Source organism: Juglans regia, chromosome 15 (assembly GCF_001411555.2).
Source record: "Juglans regia cultivar Chandler chromosome 15, Walnut 2.0, whole genome shotgun sequence".
Classification (NCBI taxonomy): Eukaryota; Viridiplantae; Streptophyta; class Magnoliopsida; order Fagales; family Juglandaceae; genus Juglans; species Juglans regia.
In genome coordinates this window covers 4,919,903-4,935,518 of record NC_049915.1, presented here as the reverse complement: position 1 = coordinate 4,935,518, position 15,616 = coordinate 4,919,903, and the positions used below count along the sequence as shown (strand labels likewise).

General features: G+C 33.9%; 1 pseudogene; it reads right to left on the bottom strand.

Annotated features, from left to right (window-relative positions):
- Positions 1–12,034: 12,034 nt before the first annotated feature.
- Positions 12,035–13,628, bottom strand: LOC108990380 (annotated as a pseudogene).
- Positions 13,629–15,616: the final 1,988 nt, after the last annotated feature.

Sequence of the window (15,616 nt, the reverse complement as noted above, 5' to 3'; positions counted from 1 at the left end):
TAAAGGTATAAAAAAATAATGAAAACAAATTAAAAAAAAAAACTCTTTTACCCTTATCGGGATCCGTCTCGTGATGCAAGATGGCTGAACGTGTGGCAACTTGGGTTTTGAAAACCTTTGGTGTAATCAATTGGTTTATATTTTTTAAAAATAATAAAAATAATAATAAGTTAAGTAGATGGTTAATAAATATATTATTTAGAAAATTAATACAAATAAAAAATTATTAAGTTATGATTGAATATGAATGACATGATGCTCTCATGTTATCAAAATATATCGTATAAAAAATTTTAATTAATGTCATTTTGAATAGGATGAGAGTACAATGTGTCTACGACTCCATCTTCTATATGACCACAACTCTTTGTATATATATATATATTTATATATATATATATATATAGAGAGAGAGAGAGAGAGAGAGAGAGAGAGAGAGAGAGAGAGAGAGAGAGAGAGAGAGAGAGATGGAGTGTCTATAGGATAGAGATGTGTGCAATACATTTTTTTTTTTTTACTTTGTTAATAAAGATATATAATTGTATTAACTCTGACCTAGTCAAATATGGGTCTATGTTGGACTTTGTAATCAATGAATAAATGAAACCACTCCAAGCTTTATTAGAGATTAAATTTCTCTTGTTTCCTAGAGTCTAGACAATTGGTGAGACTACTCCATTTTCACCCATTGGTGAAGTAAAGAGAGACTCTTTCAATAGATAAAATTACTTGTGCACATATTTTAGGATTCTTTTGTCAATCTCTTAAAAGTAGTATTTATTACATCATAACTCAAGATCTATTAATTCAATTACAAATATTGTTCTTTATTTAATAATTTAAAAATAAACCGATGCAAGTACTCTACTAATTGCCACTAATTATATTATTGGAATATCAATTTTTTTTTTAATTTCTTTTTAATAATGAAATTCTTTTAATAACTATATTAAATCTTGTAACAGAAGAAGTTTGATACTCCAAGAATAATGATTCCGAATTTTAAAATTTTGAGTCTCGATTTTAAAAAGTGAAAATAAATGGGTGTCATCATCATAAATTCCCAAAATCGAAAAAGACATGCATTTTGTGCCAAACGTCTTGCATCGTAGTGATTGGTGATGAGGACAAACGCAAGCAAATTTTCTTTGTTTTTCTTCCTTGGTCCTTTTGAGCGCAAGGAAATTTCGAGGGATGTTGAGATGTGTTGAAGAAAATTGTGTTAATACAATAATTTGAAAAATAAATACGATTTTAGGTGTGTTGATCGCTATCTTTAAGGTGGTAATTGTTCCCACTCAAAAGAGTTTGCTATCGAGTTACAAATAATTCACCTTCAGGATACAACAAAGTCACTAATTGCAGATAGTAATTCTGAAGTTTTTCTTTCAGAATTTCTCTACAAAATTGTGCAAGTGACTGAAAATATGAGAGAATGGAATAATGAAATTCGTGAGTCTCATCCCCTATTTATAGAGAATGAAGTGGTACCTTGTGAAAGATCACAACACTTAACTTGAGATTTTTCAACTGGCAGTTACTGGTTTAAAGGTTATGATGTTTCATTTAAAGACTGAAGGGTATGGCCTAAACTAGTGGTCAGCAAGTGCCTCACTTGGGAAAGGGATGGCATTGGTTCGAGTCTCTAGAAGTGCCTTTTCAATTTAATTGATTTTTGAAACATTGCACCCTATCAAAGTGCATATTCGATCCATGTGCAAACACCCAAATGTTGTGACTCTTTAGCCCACGTGCAAGGCTTGGTTGGTCCAAGTATTGTGTCTGTCCAAGTCCAACACTTCACAAAATTATAAATCAAATTACACTTGTGGAGTTTCGAACTCCTACCCTTTCATTTGAAACAACACATCATAAGGTAGGTATTACAGGAAATACATATCAGTATTATGGTCTATGGCCTTTCTTCTATAAGGCATATCATGGATAAATCAAAATACCGCTTCAGCAATTTGGCTATTAGAGAATAATCATAGGAAGGGTACAACAGGTGTGGCCTTGCCCACAGTATTGGTATGCAATATGTGGGGGGTCTAAATCAGCATGATATCAAAGCTTTTGGGAATGTTACAATTCCAATCTTCAAGTTTTGGCCTTTTTTCCCTAGATTTCATCTCTTCACCCTTTGTTCACTCGAATTTTATCTTCTGGTGTTCTGATAATGTTACAAATTTCAGGAAATTGACTTTGATTTTCTACATTGATGGTCTTTTTATGCTCCCTGTGCATCAAGGCTCTAGCCTTCATGCCTTTTCTTTCTTTGTTGGGAAATAAGTTTTAACATATATATATATATATATATATATATATTTAGATAAGAGGCCATCCAGACCGGACGTGGTGCAAAAATAGGATTTACACCCCCCAATGGGAGGGTAACATGTATACAGCATAACATACACACCCTCTCTCTCTCTCTCTCTCTCCCCTCAAGCCGCTGAGATAATTCTCCCTCAAGCCTGTCAACAGATCTGATATGGGGAAAAACCTTTCAATATTTTTTAGATTTTCAGGTGGAATTTTAGGGGGAACCCAGCAATCTTTGTAGATGGATTGCTAGTAGATGATGTGGGATGTTCATGACTAGTTCTTGAATCCAACATTTGGGTGCGCTGTTTTCATGTTTAGGATAAGGAGTGGGTTGGAGTTGTTGGACAGCAGGATGTGGTTGGAGGAAAAGAATTGGGAATAGAAGGAACAAGAGAAAGTAGGATTTTCTTGCTGATATGTGCTTGTAAAAGCCCTGACTTGATTCTGAGCCATAAACTTTTTTCTTTTAGTTATGCTCAGTGAACAAGAAAATAATAGAAACAGTACACAGAGAGAGAAAAAAAACTAATTTCTTAGTTATTGCAATGATTTTAACATATGGAAGGTAGATGATTAATCTTTTAGGCCCCGTTTCAATAGTGAAATGAGATGAGCTGGTTTTAGATTAAAGTTGAAAGTTGAATAAAATATTATTAAATTGTTTTGAGATTTGAAAATGTTGAATTGCTTATTATATTTTATATGAAAATTTAGAAAAATTGTAATGAAGAGATGAGATAAAACCATTTCCATATCCAAACGAGGCCTTAGTTTTTGGAAAATTCTCCTTTCGTTGGAATGGGAAGAATTGTGATGTTATGTTTAATTGTTCTCAATTGTATAGATTGAGATCGACTTGGTGAGAGAAACGGATTCACAAGCGAGGGCTTGAAGTAGGGGTGCTACCCACCCCTTACGGGGTGCGGCCACCCCCTCCCTGTCCCCTGCCCCCGCATGGGCAGGGGTAGGGATTTTTTTCCCGTAATCTGCCTCCGTCCATGCGAGAGCGAGGTACCCCGTTCTTTGCACAGGGTGCGGGGGTGGACCTCCATCAGTCCTCCCCTTGCTCCCCTCTCCTCCCTTCCTCGGCTCCCCCAATCAATTACAGCAAACCCAAACTCAAGAGAGATTCATCTCCGTGTCTTTTACAACAATGAACAAACCCAAGAGAGATTCATCTACCTCGGCGTCTGTTACATTCATGGCAAACGAAATCAATTCCTCTCAGTCTTAGTGCGTCTGTTACAACAAACCCAATCGAGTCCTCTCTGCCGGCATCTATTACTTCCATGGCAAACGAGATCGAGAGAGATTGAGAGAGTTCGAGAAAGAGAAAGAGAAATTGAGGAATCAGGGGGGTTTGCTTCAGCCTTAGACATGCGTGAGTGGGGCGGGGGATTTACGGAGCGAGGTTGAGCCCCCTCCATCCCCCGCCTCCGCAATGCCCCTTTCATACGGGCGGGGGGGCTCGCCCCCCATCTGTGCTGAGGGAATCCCCCGCCCCACCCAGGCGGGGGTGGAGCGAACGGGGTGGTGCAGCGGGTGGCGGGCACCCGCTGCCCACCCCTACTTGAGAGAAAGGGAAGAGAGAGAAATTGACTCACAAAGAAAAAAATAGTTTGTAATTTGTAGGTAGATCTACTGTAAGAGTAACAGACTAATGATGTGTCATCCTCTCATTGGAGGGTGTAAAATGCACAAAAACACCCAGTCCGGTTTGAAGATATTCTCTCTCTCTCTCTCTCTCTCTCTCTCTCTATATATATATATAGAGAGAGAGAGAGAGATAATACTTTAAAGACAACATTTTTACTTCTTTATCTTGCTATTCACCAATAAATTAAGAAAAAGGTTATAAACAAAAATTAGCTTATTCCGCAGCATTAAAGTTTTATATTATCTCTCTCAACTATAGAACACATAATTGAGTGAAACCAGACTTGTTAAAGTAACGCAATAGAAGGTCAAAACCACATGACCTATACTTCAAAATGACTAGTTAATAATACAATTAGAGTCCCATTGAAACCTCATAACGAGCAAGAATTTCTCATTCCCAAGTAATGTGGAATCTCATACACCACCTACCCTCACTTATCATATGGGGTATCACAATCTCCTCCCCTTTAAGTTCTTGATGTCCTCGTTGGACCCGTACATCGTAGGTGGCACGGCTCAAGTTCCACATTCTAGTTATAATATACTCTAGTACCATTTGTAACAATCTAATAGAAAACTCAAATCACATGACCTACACTCCAAAAGGACTAGTCAATGATACAATTGGAGTCCTATTGAAACATTATAAAGAGCAAAAACTTTTCATTCCCAAGCAATGTGGAATCTCATACATCACTTATCCTCACTTATCATATGGGGCATCACAACTAACCTACAACTTAAAGGCCCCAAAGAAGAGACTCTAGCCATTATTAGTCGGTAAGTGGCTGCTAACCAGTATGGGATGAACAATTAAAGAACTTTAAATATGCGCGCGCACAACTTTGAACCATTGTTTTTTCTTTTTTGGGGATTGGCACCAGGTGTCCGAGAATAGTGTCCAAACTAATCCTGGGAGTGCACAAGCTCGAGGCAAGAAATTTCTTACAAGTGCATCTCGTGTAATTCAAGGAAAAAATCACCCAGTCTGGTGGCCCCTAGAGATTGTTTGCATCCAAGGAAATTTGAACCTTAGACCTGGGGGAGCATACCCTCAAGCCCAAGGTCTTTACCACTTAAACCATTGTTTCAATTACATCTATTAGACTACTTCTCAATGTCTCGAAAAGGGAACTACAAAACCAAATGTCATCAACACTTTTGTAGACCAGTAAAGAATATGGGACAACAGATTGTGTCAGACACAAAAAAACTAAATAAAAGAGAAAATATTCATCATAAGCAAGATCTGAAGAAGAATAGCCAGTATTAAATTAATACATCTCATATTCACAATAAATTTGCATGTGCACAAAATAAACCTTACAAAATCAAGAGTTAATCATGAGTTTTTTCATACTATCTCATTTTGGTATAAGAACAATCTTACCAACAGAAAATTATTAGATACTCCTGGAGTACGAATGATGTGGTAGTCCTTTCCTATCCCAATATGTCATGCCATTAAAATTGAAAATAATAAAAAGTTAGTACCTTGGTTTCTAAGTTTTTGCAATTCAAGGTCTCAGTTTCTAACTTTTACAAAATTGATACCTGAATTTCAAGAAACTCAAAATTCAGTGCCTTCGTTAATTTGACTGTTAGAAAATTAACGGCGTGGCACCCATACACCATGTGTAAGTCACTGATAAACTAATGTGGATATTGATGCCACATGTCAGTCAATTAGAGACGGACACGTGACCTTCTGTCAATTTTCTAACAGAGGTACCTTTTTTTTTTTTTTTTTTATATGTCGGGGAACCTTTCCAAGGTAGAGCCTTTCTGACCCACCCCTGCAAAGTAAATCCCGGTCCCGTGCACCGCATCCTCGGAAGTTTTTCTACACGGAATTGGTTAAAGCGCTAGCTTTTTATCTAGGAGTGTGGTCCCAAATGATTGTTTACACCCATGAGGTATTGAACCTTGGACCTTGAATAGAATGATACTCCAAGGCCAAGGTCTTCACCACTTGGGCCAACCCCTTAGGGTTATGAAAACTGAGGCATCAAATTGCAAAAACGTGAAAACTGAATTTTTTAGCAAAGGTACCTATTTGAGAGTGTCTTGAATTTTAGGTATCAGTTTTGCAAAAATTGAAAACTAAGGCATCGAATTGCAAAAAAATGAAAACTCATGTACTGATTTTGCAATTAACTCTTAAAATTGCCTATGTAAACACTAATTTTTAATGATAAAGCACGAAGTTTGACCTTGTCCCCAACAACACCTTCCCTCCTCCTCTAGGGTCCATAACGTCCCTCACCTTTCCCCTCTTCCTCCTCCAGTACTCAGTCTTCGTCCTCCTCCTTTCCACCTCGCTCTCCTTTGCATTTCAAGCTGCGTAACAATACCAATGCCTCTTTCTGGTGCCGTAACCGTACGAAAAGCACGCCTCGTCCGGTAACTCGAAGGGGTCATAGTGGTAGAGGTCCAACTCTCCAATCAAATCCCAATCATCATAACCCTCACCATCGACGTTGTTCTTCTTAGTCAACTAGTATGAGAGGAGCTGTTGTTGAAAAGGGTGGAAATCACAACTCGGGGGGGTCAAAAACGACTTCGCTCCAGGGTTGTCGTGAGGATCTCCCATTGGATACAAGGGTCCCAAACCAGAGCAGAGCTACAATGGGGGTGGGGGGAGTGGTTTTGCAATGCAAGGAAGCGTGCATCTAAAGCTACCCGGAGTGTATGCGTTCCCATTAACACAACGGTATGACACATGGTAAAATGTCGGTGTGACAGCGCAAGGAAGATGTCATGTTTTTATTTATAGGTGACAGGAAGTGAGTGATGGCGTTAGATGCTTCGGAACGGGGAGGCCAATGTTTGGCCAATAATTATGTCCCAAGAGAGTTTTATCTTTTAAAGCCCTTCAACGTTTCTACCTGAACACTTGGACTTTGACTGTTAATGATTTGTAAACTATAAATGTACAGTAAATTTATAAATTCATACGTAATTTATTAAATTGAAAAATTATTTTTATTATAAATTAAATTAATTAAATATATTATATAAAATTATGTCGATTTATAAAATTTTTTTATAACTGCAGTATTTATTTTTTAACAAATATAAAAATATATATTTTAAATTAAACAAGACTTTGTGCAATTTTTTTTTTAATTAGAATCTATTATAAAAGATATATATAGTTTTAATGATTTTTTTTTTTTTTTTTTTTTTTTATAAAAGACGATAATAAGACTTATACACTTAAAATTTATTTATAGTATTATTCAAATTATAATATAATTTATTTATAAAATACCTAGCTCAATATTTTTATAATAACTTTTATAATGACATTTTCACGGATTTGCAATGATTTGTTAATAAAGGGATTAATTTAATCAAAGTTAAAAGTTTGGAAACAATAAAGTTAAAAATTAAAGTTTATTCTATTTAAAGAGCAAAGTGGGATTGAAATAGTATTTAACCTTTTCATTTTAATATCTTTTCTTCTCACCTCTCAATTCGCGACACGTGGGATAGAAAAGATTTTGTCATTCTAATCAATAATTAGTAAGGAAGAAGATGGTGGAGTTTACATCTGCTCTTACGTCTAATGGCCCCCAAAGTTTGAAAAAATAAATTATATTAATCTTTTTATGATTTAATAGGATTATATTATCTCATATTGTGTTGATTTTTTCTCTAAAATATTATCTTAACTTCCTCTATAAAATTATTTTGATATTATAAATTATTTTGACTCAAAAATAGAATAAAAAATATTTTATTATAATTTTAGTTTTGCTCGGCCCCCTATAACAAATTTCTAGTTCCGCCACTGCCTCTAATAGTAAGGAAGAAGAGTCTCATACAGTTTGCGTATAAGTAGAGTGAGAAGGATGAAAGGAGAATCTTCAGATTACTATGAATCACAATCAGATTGGCAGGTCATATGAAATCTAAAGGGTTCTTGAATTTGTCAACATTTTATAAGAAAGGCAGCTTATAACATTCTCCCATTTAGAAGTAATTTATTTAAGAAGAGAATTATAGACACAAGCTTATGCCCCATCTATAAAAGAGAAGAAAAAACTATAGTCCATGCACTTTGGAGTTGTTCTGTTGCAATATCTTGTTTGGATTGAAGCAGATACACTACAAGAAATCAGAACTTTTCTAGCGTTCAAAATCGTCGCAAAAACTCTATATAATTGCTACATTTGTACATTTTCGAAGATTTTTAGTTCGTTACATTTTTGACTAAATTAATTCTTCACTTTTGAGTCAACCCAGCAATAGACAAAAATCGTCACAAATTTCTAACTTGTCTATCAAGTTCTGAAATTAGAAGTGTTGAGATAAACTTGATGGATTTGTGGAAAAAGTTAATTGAAAGCTAAAAGCTGAAGATCTTGAACTGGTGGCTGGTATCATGAAGAGGTTATGGCTAAGAAGAAATCTCTACTTTATGAGAATAAATTTGAGAGTCCTAGACAGCTGTATAGATCTGCAAAACAAAGCTTTACTAGACTACCAATCAGCTCATGAGTGTCAGTGCAAGATGATCATCAACAAAATGCCATAGTGAGATAATAGATTAGATGGTTGAAACCAAGAGGCATATATCCAAAAGCTAACTTTGATGCTGCGGTTGACAGTAAAGAAAAAAAGCTTGGAATTGGGATTATCATCATATAGATGCAGTGGAGATATTTTGGTATCTTTATGTTCACCTATAAACTCCTGCATGAGGGTACGTAGCAACTGCAGAAGCCTTGGCTTTGAGAAGAACAATGATATTATGCATTGAGGTGGGGCTGTCACGTACATGTGATCCTGGAAGAAGATGCCCAGATGATTATTAAAGCTACAACCAGTTATGATGAAATCTGTACTGACTATGATGTATTGATTGAAGATACAGAAGGATGCTGGGTGAAAGACAAAGCTGAAAACTCCAATTCACATATAGAGAGATAAATTCTATAGTTCATAATCTTGCTAATTCACTACAACAGTAACAGCCTTTTGCTTCCTAAATCTTTCTGTCGACGCTTAAATTGACATTAAAAAATATCATTTGCAGTAAAATTAAACTCGACGCTAAATTTCGTCGCAAATGGTGCTATACGGTGATTCCAATAGCATATATTTTTATTAAATATATATTTTCAGTATGGAATGGTTATCATATTGTAAAACCTAATAAATGTATCATTAAATAATTTAGTGAAAACGAATTTAAAATTATCACTTCTTTTGTCATAGGGTTCTTAGCCTACTACTTCTAAGAAATTTAACTACTATCATCATTAATCGTCAACCATAAATATTAAATCAAATTGAGAAAATTATTTATTTTTAACTTAATTTGAATTTTCTATTGCTAATGATTAAAACCTAAATTTAGAAGAAAAATAGTATTATATGTACTTACAATTTTACGTAAGTCAATTTTTTTTTAAAATTCAAATATTAATTTTTAAATTTTATAATTTTCAGCATATCAATAGTTGGCGGAAGCAAGATTTTTTTTTATAATTTTTTTTTATTTTTTCTTTTGAAGAAAGACTGAGGTGGATCGCCCATTACACTCTAAAATGGGGGGAGCTTCATAATTTATTATTTAGCTATGCTCAAATGGGCTTAATAGATGTTAATGGATAGTCCAATAATGGATCAATGAACTTCTTTCATTTCTTGAGAAATGGTAAGTGGGCCAAAAACTCACTAACGGTAGGCCCGGAAAAAAGTTCTCTCTTCTTGTCTATATTAGGGTTATTAAAAAATTTTTATTTAATATTAAAATAAAAAAAAATTGAGAAAAAAATTGAAAATTATCACTATATTGAACTAAATAAGTTGAGCGAAAATGAAGATGGTTTTTAACTCTAAAGTCTTTGGTGGAGCATATATATATATATAAATAAATAAAGTCTCGAATATGTTATGCAATTAAAATTAATACTTACATAAGCACTTTTAGTGACATGAAAATTTAAATAAAATGAAAGTATTAAAAAATACATACTTAAAGAATATCTAATGATTTTCCATCAATTACCATGAGAAAAATGAAACTAGATAAATCATGGGATATCTTATCAAATAGTCAAATGAATAGAACACATCTAAAGAATGAAAAATGTTAACGGTACTTAAAAAAAATTATAAAAAATTTATTTATGCACGTATAAATTATTGATATGTTGAAAATTATGAAATTTAAAATTTAAAATTTAAGTTTAAAAAAAATAATTGATAAAATGAAACTTATACATAAAATTATAAATACATGTAATTATAGTAGCAACTTTTTTTTTCCATCAAAGACTATTCAATTCTCATTTATCAGCTGAAAAAGAGGGCATGTGCAACAGTGCAAGGCCAGTACAAAATGCATGTCCCCATTATGCCCATCTCAATAATGGACACCTGTCTTTCTTCAGAGTTAGCATTCCTTCTTTGACCTTCTCACTAATGGAACTTCCATCTCTATACATCTTTGCTACACCCTTTAGTAACATCTTTTGGATATAAATCTTAAATCATATTAGAGTATTAGTAGTGGTCTTTTAATTAAAATTTGACTAGAAAAATCTTTTTTTTTTTAATTTAGCTAGTCACTTTTCAACAATACTAAATAATAAACTCTTTAAATCTATCGTTATTCTATTAAGCTATAGATTAATTTTTTAATAGTGAATTCTACATTTTTTCAAAACGATTACGCAACGCTTACGCACTTCAGATTGTGTGTAAAATTACTCTTAAAATATTGATTTCGGATTTTTCATTTATTTTAATTCTAATGGTGATTGGAAAATTTATTCATTATTAAAAAAGTACACATTAATTATCTAACGTTCATATTATTCCAACGGATATATATATTCCAACAATTATATTTTTCCAACATATATATTTTTTTAATAGTTCTATTTTTTCAACATTTATATTCTTTTATTATAAAACAAAATATTTCTTCATCAATTTTATTGGAAAAAATCTTATTGTAAGCGATCCTGCACACTAATAAGCACACTCATTCAATATGATTGGTCAAAAAGTAGATATAATTGAAAACAGTGCTAATTTGAATTTAGAATATGAAAGAGAAATTATATTTGCAATCCCCACTTGGGGACTGCATGTGCAAATCCTTTATTAAATGAAACAAAACATCATTTTAAGAGGGATAGTTTTGTAATTTTAAAAAATTTTAAAGCTAAAATTACCTAAGCTTGCATTGCAGTCCCCAAAATAGAGACTATACCTAGCAATGTTCGAGAAATTCTATTTGCAGTCCTCAAGTGGGGACTGCATGTGCAAGCACATTATTAAATGAGAGAAAACATAATTTTAGGAGGGATAATTTTATAATTTTAAAAAATTTTAAAGTTAAAATAATCTAGGTTTGCATTGCAGTCCCTATTTAGGAATTGTACCTAGCATTGCTCAGTAATATTTTATGAAGGTAACAATATTAATACACAGATTGATACGTAAATTTGCTTGTGCATAGCAAAACTCATTTTATTGTTGTGTACAAACTCAAATGAATTCAATCCAACAAAAATTTAGAGAAAATAAAAGAGCATAAAAAAATACCTCAACCATTTCAAATGCAGAGGCCTCCAAGCTTTACGATTCTTCGTTACCGCAAACAAACGAGACAGAGATAGAGGGAGAGATGTAAGTGTCCAAGAAGATCATTAGACCGAATTTGGATATACAAAATTATCTCATCTTATCATTATAATTTTTTTCATATTTTTATATAAAATATAATAAATAATTTAATTTTAAATATCTCAAAATAAAAATTATATTCTAATAATATTTTATTTAATTTTCAAAAAAATATATCATTTCATCTTAAACCGCATAACGGACTGCCTTTAATCTTTAGTATGATACATCATACGTGCTATATATTGTTCACTTAAAACACATGAAATTATTAAATAGTCCTTTTAACCATCTTTCTTGCATCAGTTCCGCTTGACGTGACTCCAAATGACAAATAGATAATTGAAAAATTAAATAAAAAATTTCAAGTATTGATGCATATTAGGACTAACATTACTCTAACATCATATGTCACTGTTAATATTACAAATCGTGCAACTAACATAACTGTTTAATTCCTAAGAACCATGGCACTGTTTTGGCACCCTACAGACATGCTATTGCTTGCTTTTCTTGCACTTCATACATTTGGAAAGGTCAGATGCCAGGAAAAAGCTTTGCAAATATTAGTGTAGCCGATTGGAAAGAGTGACAGCATCCATGAATTCCTCATCAGATTCCAGAGCTGTCATTGAATCTGGTGGAAGGCAAAGCTCCAAATCTACGCTTCCTCCTCCCTCATATCCCGGGTATGCTGAAACTTTCCCATCAAACTTGTTTGCATATCCACTGCGAAGTGCCACTGCTTTCCCCATTCCAAATTCATTCCCGTACATGTTGAATCTGGGTGAACTCCCCATCATCACGCTGTAACGGTCAAATAGCCGATTAGGTTGATAAACAGTCGGAGACTGCAGCCAGGCGTCGAGCAATCCACGCACAATCTTGTCAGAGTGGTTAACCACGGCCTGGTTCAACTGCCATGCCGCCCACCCAAGACTCTGCTCAAGCAATTCCCCGGCTGTGGCTACTCCTGCCACCACCTGAGCCAAGTTCCCAAAGTACTCAGGAGAAAAGGGTGGATCGATTCTTGTTCTGTTATTGGTCGCCAACCTGCAATTGGTTGTCTGGTCGTGTGGAAGACGGCGTGCACGAGTTATGCACCTCCAGACAAGTGCCGACAAGGATTGGAAGGATGAGATTCTGTTTGTGTTGTTCTCTGCATTGGCCTTGGCTTTGAGTTTGGCTATGGATTCTGATGAGAAATGGAACATTCTCTCTCTGAGTTCGGGTGCTTCATACCTGCTTGTGAACTCATCTGGGTGTGTGAAAGGGAGGTTGATGATTGGGCCATATCCATCAGGAAACCATCGTTTATGGATAGGTGGACGCGAAAGGGAAACATTATTTCCATCTGCCTGAAAGATCTCAGACCAGGAGTTAAAGAAATGCCAATAAGATGTTCCATCTGCAATTGAATGGTTGATGGAACAGCCTATAAAAATGCCATCTTTGAGCTCTGTCATTTGAATGGAAAGCAGAGCCATTGTATGCCCATCATGATTGATCGCTCTATCATGATCAAATAACGATTGAACGACAGATGGGACATCAACCGGTGAAAGGATGTCTGCTATTTCCATGTCTAGCGCTGCGTGGATAAATTTAGCTCCAGGACTGTTATTGCAGTCAACGAAAACCAAGCAGGAAGGTGGGTTTTCATTCTTTTGTGTCACAAGGCGGCCGGAAAGTGGATAGAAATGGACAATGGCGAGGGCGAGGGAGCTCTTCAACCGGTCCAAGAGAGTCTTGACGAAGGCTTGATCTTGTTCATCTGATGCGGGAGGCTTGTTGTAAAAAGGCCCTTTTGGATGTAGTTCGCAGAGAGCATGATAAGATCCCATGGCGTCAGGTAGAAGGGTTGCTTCGACTCTTCCGATGCATATTCTGGTTTGATAAAGCATTCTGAGATGTGTCGAACTCTGGGAGGATTCGACATGAGAATTGTAAGGGGAAGATGCGGGTTTTTGTAGGAAAGTGAGAGTCTTCAACCTCCCCAAGTACCTTCTGGTTGAATACCCTTCTCTGGCCTGGCTTTATATAGCTAAAGATAAAGTAAAACATGTTGACTGCAGCTGTTCCATATTTTCTTAATCATTATGTAAAAATAAAAATTACAAAAATAAAATAAAAAATTCCAACATTAACACTTAACCATAAAAATTAGTGATGGGAGTATATTTTTTTTAAAAGATTATAGAAAAATAAAGCACTACAGCTGTCAGTCACCACTGATTTCCGGGAACTATCACCAGTTATTTTGTTGTGGTTTTTTTATATGTATTTTTTAAATATTTTTAAATATATATTTTTAATTTATAAAAAAAATTTAAAAAAAAAAAAAAAAAAAAAAAAAGCGAACGGTGGTAGCGATGTGAATTATTCATTTCGAAAACCCCACAAGATAGAGACAACTTTGTACTTTGTAGCAGGCAAATTTTACGTGGAAGATTGACTTTGACTGGTTCCAACTTCCAATTATTTTGTTTGAAGAAAAACATTACTTTGCCTCTTATTTTCACAGTTCAAAGTAATCACTTGACTTTTTTTTTATTTTTTAGGGATTAAAAAAATAATTTTAAATATATTAATATATTTTTTTTTATTTTTTAAAAATATTTAAATATATTAAAAAAATATGAAAAAAAAATTATCAATCAAAATGACAACTCTGAACGACAATTCTAAACGGCAGAATAATCCGATTCCAATTTGAAACAAGCTCTCGGAAATTTTTATTTTTCCACTCCTTTATTACGTACCCAATCTTTGTTTGTGTACCTGATCTCAATCTGCCTTTATATATATATATATATATATATATATTAAAGTAATTCGGTCATGGCCTGGCTCTGCTTCCTCGAAGGTATCTTTTGCCTTTTTTTTGTTTCGCTTTTTCTTGTGTTTGCAATTTTTTTTGTCACTTTGTAAACAAAGATTTTGAAAGGTACAAATATATTATTTAGAAATAATAAATATAGAAATGGGTTAAGTAGATGGCTAATAAATATATTATTTAGCAAATTAATACAAATAAAAAATTATTAGGTTATGTTTGAATACGAATGACATGATACTCTCATTCTACTATAATATATCGTATAATTAAAATTGTTTATGCAAATAAAAATTTTAATTAATATATCATTTTGAATAAGATGAGAGTATAATGTCTCTTAGACTCTCCATCTTCTCTATGATCACAACTCTTTATATATATATATATATATATAGAGAGAGAGAGAGAGAGAGAGAGAGAGAGAGAGAGAGAGAGAGAGAGAGAGAGAGAGATGGAGTCTCTATAGGATAGATGTGTGCAATGCATTTTTTTACTTTGTTAATAAAGATATATATTTTTTATTCAAACCCTCTATGTTGGACTTTGCAATCAATGAATAAATGAAACTACTCCAAGCTTTATTAGAGATTAAATTTCTCTTGTTTCCTAGAGTCTAGACAATTGGTGAGACTACTCCATTTTCACCCATTGGTGAAGTAAAGAGAGATTCTTTCAATAGATAGAATTACTTGTGCACATATTTTATGGATTCTTTTGTCAATCTCTTAAAAGTTATATTTATTACATCATAACTCAAGATCTATTAATTCAATTACAAATATTTTAAATAAACCAATGCAAGTACTCTACTAATTCCCATTAATTATTATTGGAGTATCAATGTTTTTTAATCTCTTTTTAATAATGGAATTCTTTTAATTACTCTAATAACTATACTAAATCTTGTAACGGAAGTTTGATACTGTCACACGCGCATGCTGAGGCTAAGAGAGGATCTGCGCTGGACGTGGGCTAGGTACACGGAAGACTTGGATTGGGCTCAACATACATGGGATGGGCCTAGTTTATTGCTTTGACACTTTAAGCCTTATACGGCTCATTTACTATTTTAATTCAATGTACTTCTTTATGCTTATTTTACTCTTAGTTTGTTATGAATCCTGCCATGTGATTGGAGGA